Below are 12336 nucleotides of genomic sequence, written 5' to 3' on the forward strand. Positions count from 1 at the left end.
CTTCCAACTGCCTTTTTTACTGGCCAAGCTCCGCTTCGGCCCGCTCCAGACATTGATTCAGTCCAGAAACCTCCGCGGTATGAGCGGCAGTAGCCACTACAGACGCCTGCTTACAAAAGAAGAGAGATAGATGTCATCAAATGAGTCTTCCTGCGAAAAATATATTTGATCCTCTGTCCGGTTCTTTCGTTCACCGGACAGTGTATCAGGGACTACTATCCATACTATGACACTCTTCGAAAACGTATAAAACATACCTCAAAACCCCTTATAAGGCCGATACAGGCTTCATTCAGTCCATTTTCAGCGGACTAAATCTTCTTGATCACCGCACCAATAAGGGCACGGTGTTCATCGACGATGGAGGCGCTCTTCAGCGCCACCAATAAAGCACCCGGCGCCTCTGGTTGGACAGAGGTCGCCGGTGGAACAAGGTCGCCCTCTCTAGCCTAGGAAGGCTGCCTGCTTGATTCTGGAGTCGTATTGGTCTCTGAAACTGTGTCCGGCTGGGGGCCGAATTCAAGATGGTCCCCGCCATCGACTCCTGTGCGGATCTTCTTTCCCATGTCTCTGGCCCCTGAAGTTTGACCTCCAGGCGCCGCCTTCACAATTTTCTCTGCCCCTCCTTGGACGGAGTCCCTCTGGGACGAAGCCTCATTGTTGAACACATGTTTGGGGGGAGGGGCCTTCGGAGGCGTCCCGCTCTCCATAGCATGCGAGCTCAGCAAATCCTCGGACGAGGATTGTTCGGAACATGACCCCGTCGGACTACAAAAAATATGGCTCAGGTTAAAATTCTATGCCATGATGGGTCCGGACACATGAACGTGTTCGGATTTTATATACTTACAAGTTCACTAGGGGCTGGGCCCTAGGATCCCACGCTGGGCTGCTATCGGCGACGGCAGTGGACTCTTCTGTAAGAAGAGTTTTTTCCGCTTTTAGGCGACTCGGCCTCCAAGTGTACGAAGGCCGTCCTCTTCTTTCTTCCCCCTACTGGGGATTCGTCTTCCTCCTCCTCGTCCTCTTAGGAGGCGAGTCGGGCATGGTGACGAAGGCCACCTGGGTCTTTTAGGCCTCATTTTCGGTCTTCTTCTCCGGCACCTTGTAAGGCGCCGGGTCCAACATCTTCGTCAGAAGTGGGCCGGCCGGTTCTTCGGGCAGCAGGGCCGGACATTGGATCCGCCCCGCCTTCTTCGTCCAGCCCTAGGAGAAGTTGTGTAAAACACATTAAGCATTTCCCTTGAGTTATGAGAATAAAACGTATGGTAACTTACCGAGCTTGCAGGGCGGGACAGTTAGTACCCACGGTCCTCGGCCGAGTCCAGCCATGATTTGCCGGGCTTAAAAATCAGCTTCCAGATGTCTTCGTGTGAGGAGCCAAAGAGCTCTCGCAGGGTCTGGTGCTTGGTCGTATCGAATTCCCATAGATTGCAAGTCCGGTGTTGACAAGGTAGGATCCGGCGGACTAACATCACCTGGACTACATTGACAAGTTCGATATTCTTGACTTCCATACCCTTGACGCACGTCTGGAGCGCCAACGGTTCGTCGGACGAGGACCACTCCAAGCCCTTCTTGAGCCAGGACGTGAGCCGCAGAGGGGCTCCGGATTGGAACTCAAGAGCAGCGGCCCACTTCGCGCCGCGCGGCTCGGTAATGTAAAACCACTCCTATTGCCACTCCCTGACGTAGTCATTGAAGGTACCTGTTGGCCATGTGATGTTGGGCATCTTGCTCACCATAGTGCCCACGCACTCAGCGTGCTCACCGCCCACTACCTTTGGCTTCATATTAAAGATCTTCATCCATAAGCTGAAGTGTGGCGGGATGTGGAGAAAAGCCTCGCACACGACAATGAATGTCGAGGTATTGAGGAAGGAATTGGGGGATAGATCGTGAAAATCAATCCCGTAATAATACATGATGCCGCGAACAAATGGGTGGAGGGGAAACCCTAGCCCACGGACAAAACGAGGGAGGAATATGACCCTTTCGTGGGGTTCCGGGGTAGGGACGATCTGTCCCGCCGTTGGGAGACGGTGGCCTATTTCCTGGGCTAGATACCCGGCCTCCCGAAGTTTCTTGATGTCCTTCTTCCGGACGGTAGAGGCCATCCACTTGCCTCCCGCTCCAGACATATTTGGAGTGGTTCTTCGAAGAAAATGCGAAATTGGGCGCTGGAGCTCGAGTGCGCAAGAATGGATGGGCAGAGGAGAAGAAGGCGTGGGTAAAAAAAAAGTACTTATCCCTTAATAAGGGCTTTAGAACTGTGTGCCTCCCCACTTGCCTGGTAAAACTCGCTTATTCCCCAAGCGTCGTGATTGATGGTGTGGTTGGGTTACCCACACCCGTATTGATTAGAATCCCGTGATAAGGGGACACAATCTCTGCTTCGACAAGACGTGCCAAGAAAACCGCCTCACAATATGTGTAGTAGCTGGTTGAGAAAAACGGTTCGAATAATAACCGGAGCCATGGCGTGATGTCACGTTATGAAAAGTTGTCAGCAGATTAGATTTGTGGAAATATTATACTCTCTACGGTGGTATGTGGAATTTGTTTTGCAGAGCCGGACACTATCCTTGCGTTCAAAATCTTCTATGGAGTATTCGGAGGAGGAACCCACCTTGCAATGCCGAAGATAATCTGCGCGCCGGACTCATCATCATTGAAGCCTGGTCCAGGGGCTACTGAGGGAGTCCTGGATTAGGGGGTCCTCGGACAGCCGGACTATATCCCTTGGCCGGACTGTTGGACTATGAAGATACAAGATTGAAGACTTCGTCCCATGTCCGGATGGGACTCTCCCTTTCGTGGAAGGAAAGCTTGGCGATTCGGATATGTAGATCTCCTCCCTTGTAACCGAATCTATGTAACCCTCGCTCCCACTGGTGTCTATATAAACCGGAGGGTTTTAGTCCGTAGGACAACAACAATCATACCATAGGGTAGCTTCTAGGGTTTGGCCTCTCCAATCTCGTGGTAGATCAACTCTTGTAATACTCATATCATCAAGATCAATCAAGCAGGAAGTAGGGTATTACCTCCATCGAGAGGGCCCGAACCTGGGTAAACATTGTGTCCCCCGCCTCCTGTTACCATCCGCCTTAGTCGCACAGTTCGGGACCCCCTACCCGAGATCCGCTGGTTTTGACACCGACAGGCACCCCATAGACACACAAGTTGATCATTGATATCTTAGCCGTGTGCGGTGCCCCCCTCCACCATAATCCACCTCGATCGTATCGTAGCGGTGCTTAGGCAAAGCCATGTTCTGGTAGCATCGTCATCACCGTCATCACGCCGTCGTGCCGACGAAGCTCTCCCTCGACACTCTGCTGGATCATGAGTTCGTGGGACGTCATCGAGCTGAATGTGTGTAGATCGCGGAGGTGCCATACTTTCGGTACTAGGATCGGTCGGATCGTGAAGACGTACGACTACATCAACCGCGTTGTCATAATGCTTCCGCTTATGGTCTATGAGGGTACATAGACAATACTCTTCACTCTCATTGCTATGCATCACCATGATCTTCCGTGTGTGTAGGATTTTTTTTTTGAAATTACTGCGTTCCCCAACACTGGTATCAGAGCCTAATACGTCTCCATCGTATCTACTTTTCCAAATACTTTTGCCCTTGTTTTGGACTCTAACTTGCATGATTTGAATGGAACAAACCTAGACTGACGCTGTTTTCAGCAGAATTGCCATGGTGTTATTTTTGTGCAGAAACAGAAGTTCTCGGAATGACCTAAAAATCAACGGAGAATTATTTTGCAATATATAAAAAATACTGGAAAATATCCACGTCAAGGGGGGCCTCCACCTGTCCACGAGGGTGGGGGCGCGCCCTACCCCCTAGGCGCAACCGCCTGCCTCGTGGGCCCCCTGACGCTCCACCGACCTCAACCTGGAATCCATATATTCACTTTCGGGAAGAAAAAAACAGGGAGAAGGATTAGTCGTGTTTTATGATACAGAGCCGCCGCCAAGCCCGAAACTCTCTCGGTAGGGCTGATCTGGAGTCTGTTCGGGGTGCCGGAGAGGGGAATCCGTCACCATCGTCATCATCAACCATCCTCCATCACCAATCTCATGATGCTCACCACCGTGCGTGAGTAATTCCATCATAGGCTTGCTGGACGGTGATGGGTTGGATGAGATTTATCATGTAACCGAGTTAGTTTTCTTAGGGTTTGATCCCTAGTATCCACTATGTTCTGAGATTGATGTTGCTATGACTTTGCTATGCTTAATGCTTGTCACTAGGGCCCGAGTGCCATGATTTCAGACCTGAACCTATTATGTTTTCATCAATATATGAGAGTTCTTGATCCTATCTTGCAACTCTATAGTCACCTACTATGTGTTATGATCCGGCAACCCCAAAGTGACAATAATCGGGACCACTCCCGGTGATGACCGTAGTTTGAGGAGTTCATGTATTCACTATGTGTTAATGCTTTGGTCCGGTACTCTATTAAAAGGAGGCCTTAATATCCCTTAGTTTCCAATAGGACCCCGCTGCCACGGGAGGGTAGGACAAAAGATGTCATGCAAGTTCTTTTCCATAAGCACGTATGACTATATTCGGGATACATGCCTACATTACATTGATGAACTGGAGCTAGTTCTGTGTCACCCTAGGTTATGACTGTTACATGATGAACCGCATCCGGCATAATTCTCCATCATCGATCCATTGCCTACGAGCTTTCCATATATTGTTCTTCGCTTATTTACTTTTTCGTTGCTATTGTTATCCTCACTACAAAATACCAAAAACATTACTTTTGCTACCGTTACCACCACTATCATATTACTTTGCTACTAAATACCTTGCTGCAGATATTAAGTTTCCAGGTGTGGTTGAATTGACAACTCAACTGATAATACTTGAGAATATTCTTTTGCTCCCCTTGTGTCGAATCAATAAATTTGGGTTGAATACTCTACCCTCGAAAACTATTGCGATCCCGTATACTTGTGGGCTATCAGAGCCAGATTTATGTGTAGATGTTATCTGCACGAGTAGAACACCAAGGAGTTTTGGGCGTGGGTATATACATATTGCTTGCCGTCACTAGTTGATCCTTGATTCGGTGGTATTGTTGGATGAAGCGGTTTAGACCAACATTACGCGTACGCTTGCGCGAGACTGGTTCTACCGACGTGCTTCGCACACATGTGGCTAGTGGGTGTTTGTTTCTCCAACTTTAGTTGAATCGGATTCAATGAACATGGTTCTTTTTGAAGATCAAAAAGCAATCACTATACCGCGTTGTGGTTTTTGATGCACGGGTAAGAATGGTTCTTGTTCGGCCCGTAGTAGCCACGTAAAACTTGCAACAACAAAGTAGAGGACGTCTAACTTGTTTTTGCAGGGCATGTTGTGATGTGATATGGTCAAGACGTGATGAGATATAAAATTGTTGTATGAGATGATCATTTTTTTGTTAAAGTTATCGGCAACTGGCAGGAGCCTTATGGTTGTCTCTTTATTGCATAAGATGCAAGCGCCATATAATTGCTTTACTTTATCGCTATGCGATAGCAATAGTTGCAAAAGCAATAGTTGGTGAGACGACCATGTGACGACACGTTGATAGAGATCAAGATGATGGAGATCATGGTGTCATGCCGGTGACGATAGACATCATGACGGTGTTTTGGAGATGGAGATCAAAGGCACAAGATGATGACGGCCATATCATGTCACATATTTTGATTGCATGTGATGTTTATCCTTTATATATCTTATTTTGCTTAGTTCGGCGGTAGCACTATAAGATGATCTCTCACTAAATCTCAAGGTATAAGTGTTCTCCCCGAGTATGCACCGTTGCGACAGTTTGTCGTGCCGAGACACCACGTGATGATCGGGTGTGATAAGCTCTACGTTCACATACAATGGGTGCAAGCCAGTTTTGCACACACAGAATACTCAGGTTAAACTTTACGAGCCTAGCATATGCAGATATGGCCTTGGAACACTAGAGATCGAAAGGTCGAGCGTGAATCATATAGTTGATATGATCAACATAGTGATGTTCACCATTGAAAACTACTCCATCTCACGTGATGATCGGACATGGTTTAGTTGATTTGGATCACATGATCATTTAGATGACTAGAGGGATGTCTATCTAAGTGGGAGTTCTTAAGTAATATGATTAATTGAACTTTAATTTATCATGAACTTAGTCCTGATAGTATTTGCATATCCATGTTGTAGATCAATTGCTCACGTATAGCTTCCCCATTTTATTTACAATATGTTCCTAGAGAAAACTATGTTGAAAGATGTTAGTAGCAATGATGCGGACTAGCTCCATGATCTGAGGATTATCCTCATTGCTGCACAGAAGAATTATGTCCTTGATGCACCACTAGGTGATAGACCTTTTGCAGTAGCAGATGCAGATGTTATGAACGTTTGACAAGCTCGGTATGATGACTACATGATAGTTTAGTTCACCATTCTTTACGTCTTAGAACCAGGACTTCAAAAACATTTTGAACACCATGATGCATATGAGATGTTCAAAGAGTTGAAATTGGTATTTCATAGTCATGCCCATGTCGAGAGGTAGAAGACCTCTGACAGTACTTTGCCTACAAGATGAAGGAGAATAGCTCAACTAGTGAGCATGTGCTCAGATTGTCTAGGTACTACAATTGCTTGAATCAAGTGGGAGTTAATCTTCCAGATAAGAAAGTAATTGACAAAGTTCTCTAGTCACTATAACCAAGTTACTAGAACTTAGTGATGACTATAATATGCAAGGGATAACGAAAGTAATATCCAAGCTCTTCGCGATGCTGAAATCGGCGAAGGTAGAAATCAATAAATAGCATCAAGTGTTGATGGTTAACAAGACCAGTAGTTTAAAGAAAAAGGGAAAAGGGAAAGAAAGAGGAACTTCAAAGAAGAATAGCAAGCAAGTTGTTGCCCCATGAAGAAGGTCAAAGCTAGACCCAAGCCTAGAACTGAGTGCTTCTACTACAAAGGAAATGGTCACTGGAAGTGGAACTACCCTAGATACTTGGCGGATAAGAAGGATGGCAAAGTGAACCAAAGTATATATTTGATATACATGGTATTGATGTGTACTTTACTATTGTTTATAACAACACCTCAGTATTTGAGACTGGTTCAGTTACTAAGAGTAGTAACTCGAAATGGGAGTTGCAAAATAAACAGAGACTAGTTAAGGGTGAGGTGATGATGTGAGTTGGAAGTGATTCCAAGGTTGATAAGATCACCATCGCACACTCCCTTTACCTTCGGGATTAGTGTTGAACCTAAAATAAATGTTATTTGGTGTTTGCATAGAGCATAATATGATTGGTTCATGTTTATTGCAATACGGTTATTCATTTAAGTCAAGGATAATTGTTATTCTGTTTACATGAATAAAACCTTCTGAGGTCATACACCCAAGGTGAATCGTTTATTGAATCTCAATCGTAGTAATACACATATTCATAATATTGAAGCCAAAAGATGCAAAGTTAATAATGATAGTGCAACTTATACGTGGCACTGCCATTTAAGTCATATTGGTGTAAAGCGCATGAAGAAACTCCATGCTGATGGGCTTTTGGAATCACTTGATTATGAATCATTTGATGCTTGTGAACCATGCCTCATGGGCAAGATGACTAAGACCCCGTTCTCCGGAACAATGAAGCGAGCAACATACTTGTTGGAAATAATACATACTGATGTATGTAGTCCGATGAGTGTTGAGGCTCGTGGCAGGTATCATTATTTTTTGACCTTCACAGATGATTTGAGTAGATATGGGTATATCTACTTGATGAAACATAAATCTGAAACATTTGAAAAGTTCAAATAATTTCAGAGTGAAGTGGAAAATCATCATAACAAGAAAATAAAGTTTCTACGATCTGATCGTGGAGGAGAATATTTGAGTTACGAGTTTGGTCTTCATTTGAAACAATGAAGAATAGTTTCGAAACTCATGCCACCTGGAACACCACAAGATAATGGTGCGTCCGAACGTTGTAATCATACTTTATTGGATATAGTGCAATCTATGATATCTCTTACCGATTTACCACTATTGTTTTGGGGTTATGCATTAGAGACATCTGCATTCACGTTAAATAGGGTACCATCTGAATCCGTTGAGATGACACCGTATGAACTATGGTTTGGCAAGAAACCAAAACTGTCGTATCTTAAAGTTTGGGGCTTCAATGCTTATGTGAAAAAGTTTCAAACTGATAAGCTCGAACCCAAATCAGAGTAGTGGGTCTTCATAGGATACCCAAAAGAAACTGTTGGGTACACCTTCTATCACAGATCCGAAGGAAAGATATTTTGTTGCTAAGAATGGATCCTTTCTAGAGAAGGAGTTTCTCTCGAAAGAAGTGAGTGGGTGGAAAGTAGAACTTGATGAGGTAATTGTACCTTCTCTCGAATTGGAAAGTAGTTCAGCACAGAAATCAGATCCAGTGATGCCTACACCAATTAGTAAGGAAGCTAATGATGATGATCATGAACCTTCAGATCAAGTTACTACCGAACCTCATAGGTCAACCAGAGTACGATCCGCACCAGAGTGGTACAGTAATCCTGTCCTGGAAGTCATGTTACTAGACCATGACGAACCTGCAAACTATGAGGAAGCGATGATGAGCCCAAATTTCGCAAAATGGCTTGAGGCCATGAAATCTGAGATGGGATCCATGTATGAGAACAAAGTATGGACTTTGATTGACTTGCTCGATGATCGATGAGTCATTGAGAATAAATGGATCTTCAAGAGGAAGACGGGTGCTGATAGTAGTGTTACTATCTACAAAGCTTGAATTGTCGCAAAATGTTTTCGACAAGTTCAAGGTGTTGACTACAATGAGATTTTCTCACTCGTATCAATGCTTAACAGTCTATCCGAATCATGTTAGTAGTTGCCGCATTTTATGAAATCTGGCAAATGGATGTCAAAACCGCATTCCTTAATGGATTTCTTAAAGAAGAGTTGTATATGATGCAACCAGAAGGTTTTTATCGATCCTAAAGGTGCTAACAAAGTGAGCAAGCTCCAGCAATCCATCTATGGACTGGTGCAAGCATCTCGGAGTTGGAATATATGCTTCGATAAAGTGATCAAAGCATATGGTTTTATACAGACTTGCGGTGAAGTCTGTAATTACAAGAAAGTGAATGGGAGCACTACAACATTTCTGATAAGTATATGTGAATGACATATTGTTGATCGGAAATAATGTAGAATTTTCTGGAAAGCATAAAGGAGTGTTTGAAAGGAATTTTTTCAAAGAAAGACCTCGGTGAAGGTACTTACATATAGAGCATCAAGATCTATAAAGATAGATCAAGACGCTTGCCATATTTTCAATGAGTACATACCTTGACAAGATTTTGAAGTAGTTCGAAATGGAACAGTCAAAGAAGGAGTTCTTACCTGTGTTGTCAGGTGTGAAGTTGAGTAAAGACTCAAAACCCGACCATGGCAGAAAATAGAAAGAGAATGAAAAGTCATTCCCTATGCCTCAGTCATAGGTTCTATAAAGTATGATATGTTGTGTACCAGACCTGTTGTGTACCTCACCATAAGTTTGGCAAGAGGGTACAATAGTGATCCAGGAGTGGATCACTGGACATCGGTCAAAAATATCCTTAGGGGAATAAGGAAATGTTTCTCGGTTATGGAGGTGACAAAGAGTTCGTCGTAAAGAGTTACGTCGATGCAAGCTTTGACACGGATCTGGATGACTCTAAGTCTCGATCTAGATACATATCGAAAGTCGGAGCAATTAGCTAGAGTAGCTCCGTGCAAAGCATTGTAGACATAGAAAATTTGCAAAATACATACGGCTTTGAATGTGGCAGACCCGTTGACTAAATTTGCTCTATCATTTGTTTGCAAGAAACTAAATGTGATTTCTTCGATCAGCGTATGATTAGAAAGTTTTGCCCGAGACGATTTGATAACTTTGTTTATTCACCCTCTGATGGTACCTCTGGTGAAATCCTTGTGTTGTGGTGCTCTAACATGTTCATTGGCACTTTAGTGGATATTAAGCCATTTGGTATCATAGTCTTCTTCATACCCGCCCATAATGCAAGCCGATGGACCTTGGTCAATGTTTATGGGCCTTGTCAAGGGCAGCATAGAGATGATTTTGTTCAGTGGCTCTATGATCTGGATATTCCAACAGATGATAAGTGGCTCCTTGTGGGGAATTTTAACTTCATTAGATCTCCTGAGAGCAGAAACTTGCTAGGAGGAGATATAAATGATATTTTCCTCTCCAATGAGGTCATTGGCCACCTTGGTCTCCTTGAGTTGCCATTAAAAGGAAGATCACACACATGGTCTAATATGCAAGAAAATCCGTTGCTGGAACAACTGGACTGGTTCTTCACTTCCTCCACTTGGATTAACGACTATCCTAACACGATGGTCCTTCCTCTAGCACGAACAGCGTCAGATCATGTACCTTGTGTAGTCTCCATTGCAACAATTATTCCCAAGTCAAAGATCTTTCGGTTTGAAAACTATTGGGTGGATTTTCCTGGTTTCTATGACTGTGTGGAACAATCTTGGAATGCCCCAACAAAAAGAACAAATTCTGCAACTCGCTTGACTAAAAAATTCAAGAGACTTCGAAATGCTCTTAAACACTGGTACATCAGCTTGTCTAAACTTAAGAAGGCCATTCAAGCTTGTAACAAGGTGGTCATCTTTTTTGATAATCTGGAAGAGTTAAGGCCTTTAACAAGACCTGAATTTAATTTCAGGAAAATTGTTAAACTTCACATCGAGGAAATACTCCACCTACAGTTTCTATACTAGAAACAGAGATGTACCATTCGGTGGATAAAAGTTGGGGAGGAGAACTCTCAGTTTTTCCAAGAAATGGCGATTGAACGTTTCAGGAGGAACTCAATTTCCTCTCTGCAGAATGAAAATGGTGATGTTATCTCTGATCACCAATAGATGGCTGGCATGTTATGGGGCACTTTCAAGGATAGAATGGGTGTCACTGAGGGGACTGATATGAAGTTTGACCTAGCCTCATTGATTGACAAAGTGGATGATCTGGATAATTTGCCTGCTCCATTTTCTGAGGAGGAAATAAATGAGGTTCTTAAGTCTCTGCCTACTGATAGGGCCCCTGGCCCTGATGGTTTTACCGGTTTGTTTGTCAAATGGTGCTGGCACATCATTAAGGATGATTTTTTGCAGCTATTCCAAGATTTCTATGATGGAAATGTCACTATTAGCAGCATCAATGGGTCTTTAATCACCTTAATTCCAAAGAAACTATCACCTGAGAGTCCTAATGATTTTAGGCCTATTTCCTTGACAAATAGTTGTCTGAAGTTTCTGACTAAAATGTTGGCTAATAGATTGCAGAAGGTTATCCTAAAGTGCATTCATAAAAACCAATATGGGTTCCTTAAGTGCAGGTCTATCCAAGATTGCATTGCTTGGACTCTGGAATATATCCATCAGTGTCACAAGTCCAAGAAGCCTATCTTGATTCTTAAACTGGATTTTGCCAAAGCCTTTGATATTGTTGAGCATGACCTAATACTCAAACTCCTGCATCACAAAGTTTTGATAGCAAGTGGATTGGTTGGATTAGAGAGCTTCTATCCTCTTGTACTTCTTCTGTCATTCTAAATGGTGTGCCTGGAAAACAATTTACCTGCAAAAGGGGAGTGAGTCAGGGTGACCCACTATCACCCCTCTTGTTTGTTCTTGCGGCCGATCTGCTACAAACTTTGGTAAACAATATGCTCAGAAATGGAGTGATCTCCCTGCCTATTGAAACTCATGATCCTAATTTCCCTATAGTGCAATATGCTGACGACACTCTCCTCATTGTGTCTGCTGTGGATTCGCAACTATTAGCTCTCAAGGAGATGCTACAAGATTTCCATGCCTCCACAGGTCTTAGGGTAAACTTCCATAAATCATGCATATTGCCTATTAATGTGGATGAGGCAGAAACTGCCAGGTTAGCTTCTGTTTTTGGTTGCCAAGTTGGGACCCTTCCCTTTACCTACCTGGGGCTCCCTATGGGAACAACTAAACCCAGAATCCAAGATTTATTTCCTGTGGTTGATAGAGTTGAAAGAAGGTTGTCTGCCAGTTCTAGCCTTCTCAATCAGGGTGCTAGGTTACAATTACTACAATCAGTGATGTCCTCTTTGCCCATCTATTTTCTTTGCAGTTTATGTTTGCCAGCTGGTATTATAAAGCAATTAGAAAGGATTATGTGGCAGTGCTTATGGAGAGGAAATTCTGATACTCCTAGGCAATCACT

The sequence above is a fragment of the Triticum dicoccoides genome, chromosome 1A (genome assembly GCF_002162155.2).
Source record: "Triticum dicoccoides isolate Atlit2015 ecotype Zavitan chromosome 1A, WEW_v2.0, whole genome shotgun sequence".
NCBI lineage: Eukaryota > Viridiplantae > Streptophyta > Magnoliopsida > Poales > Poaceae > Triticum > Triticum dicoccoides.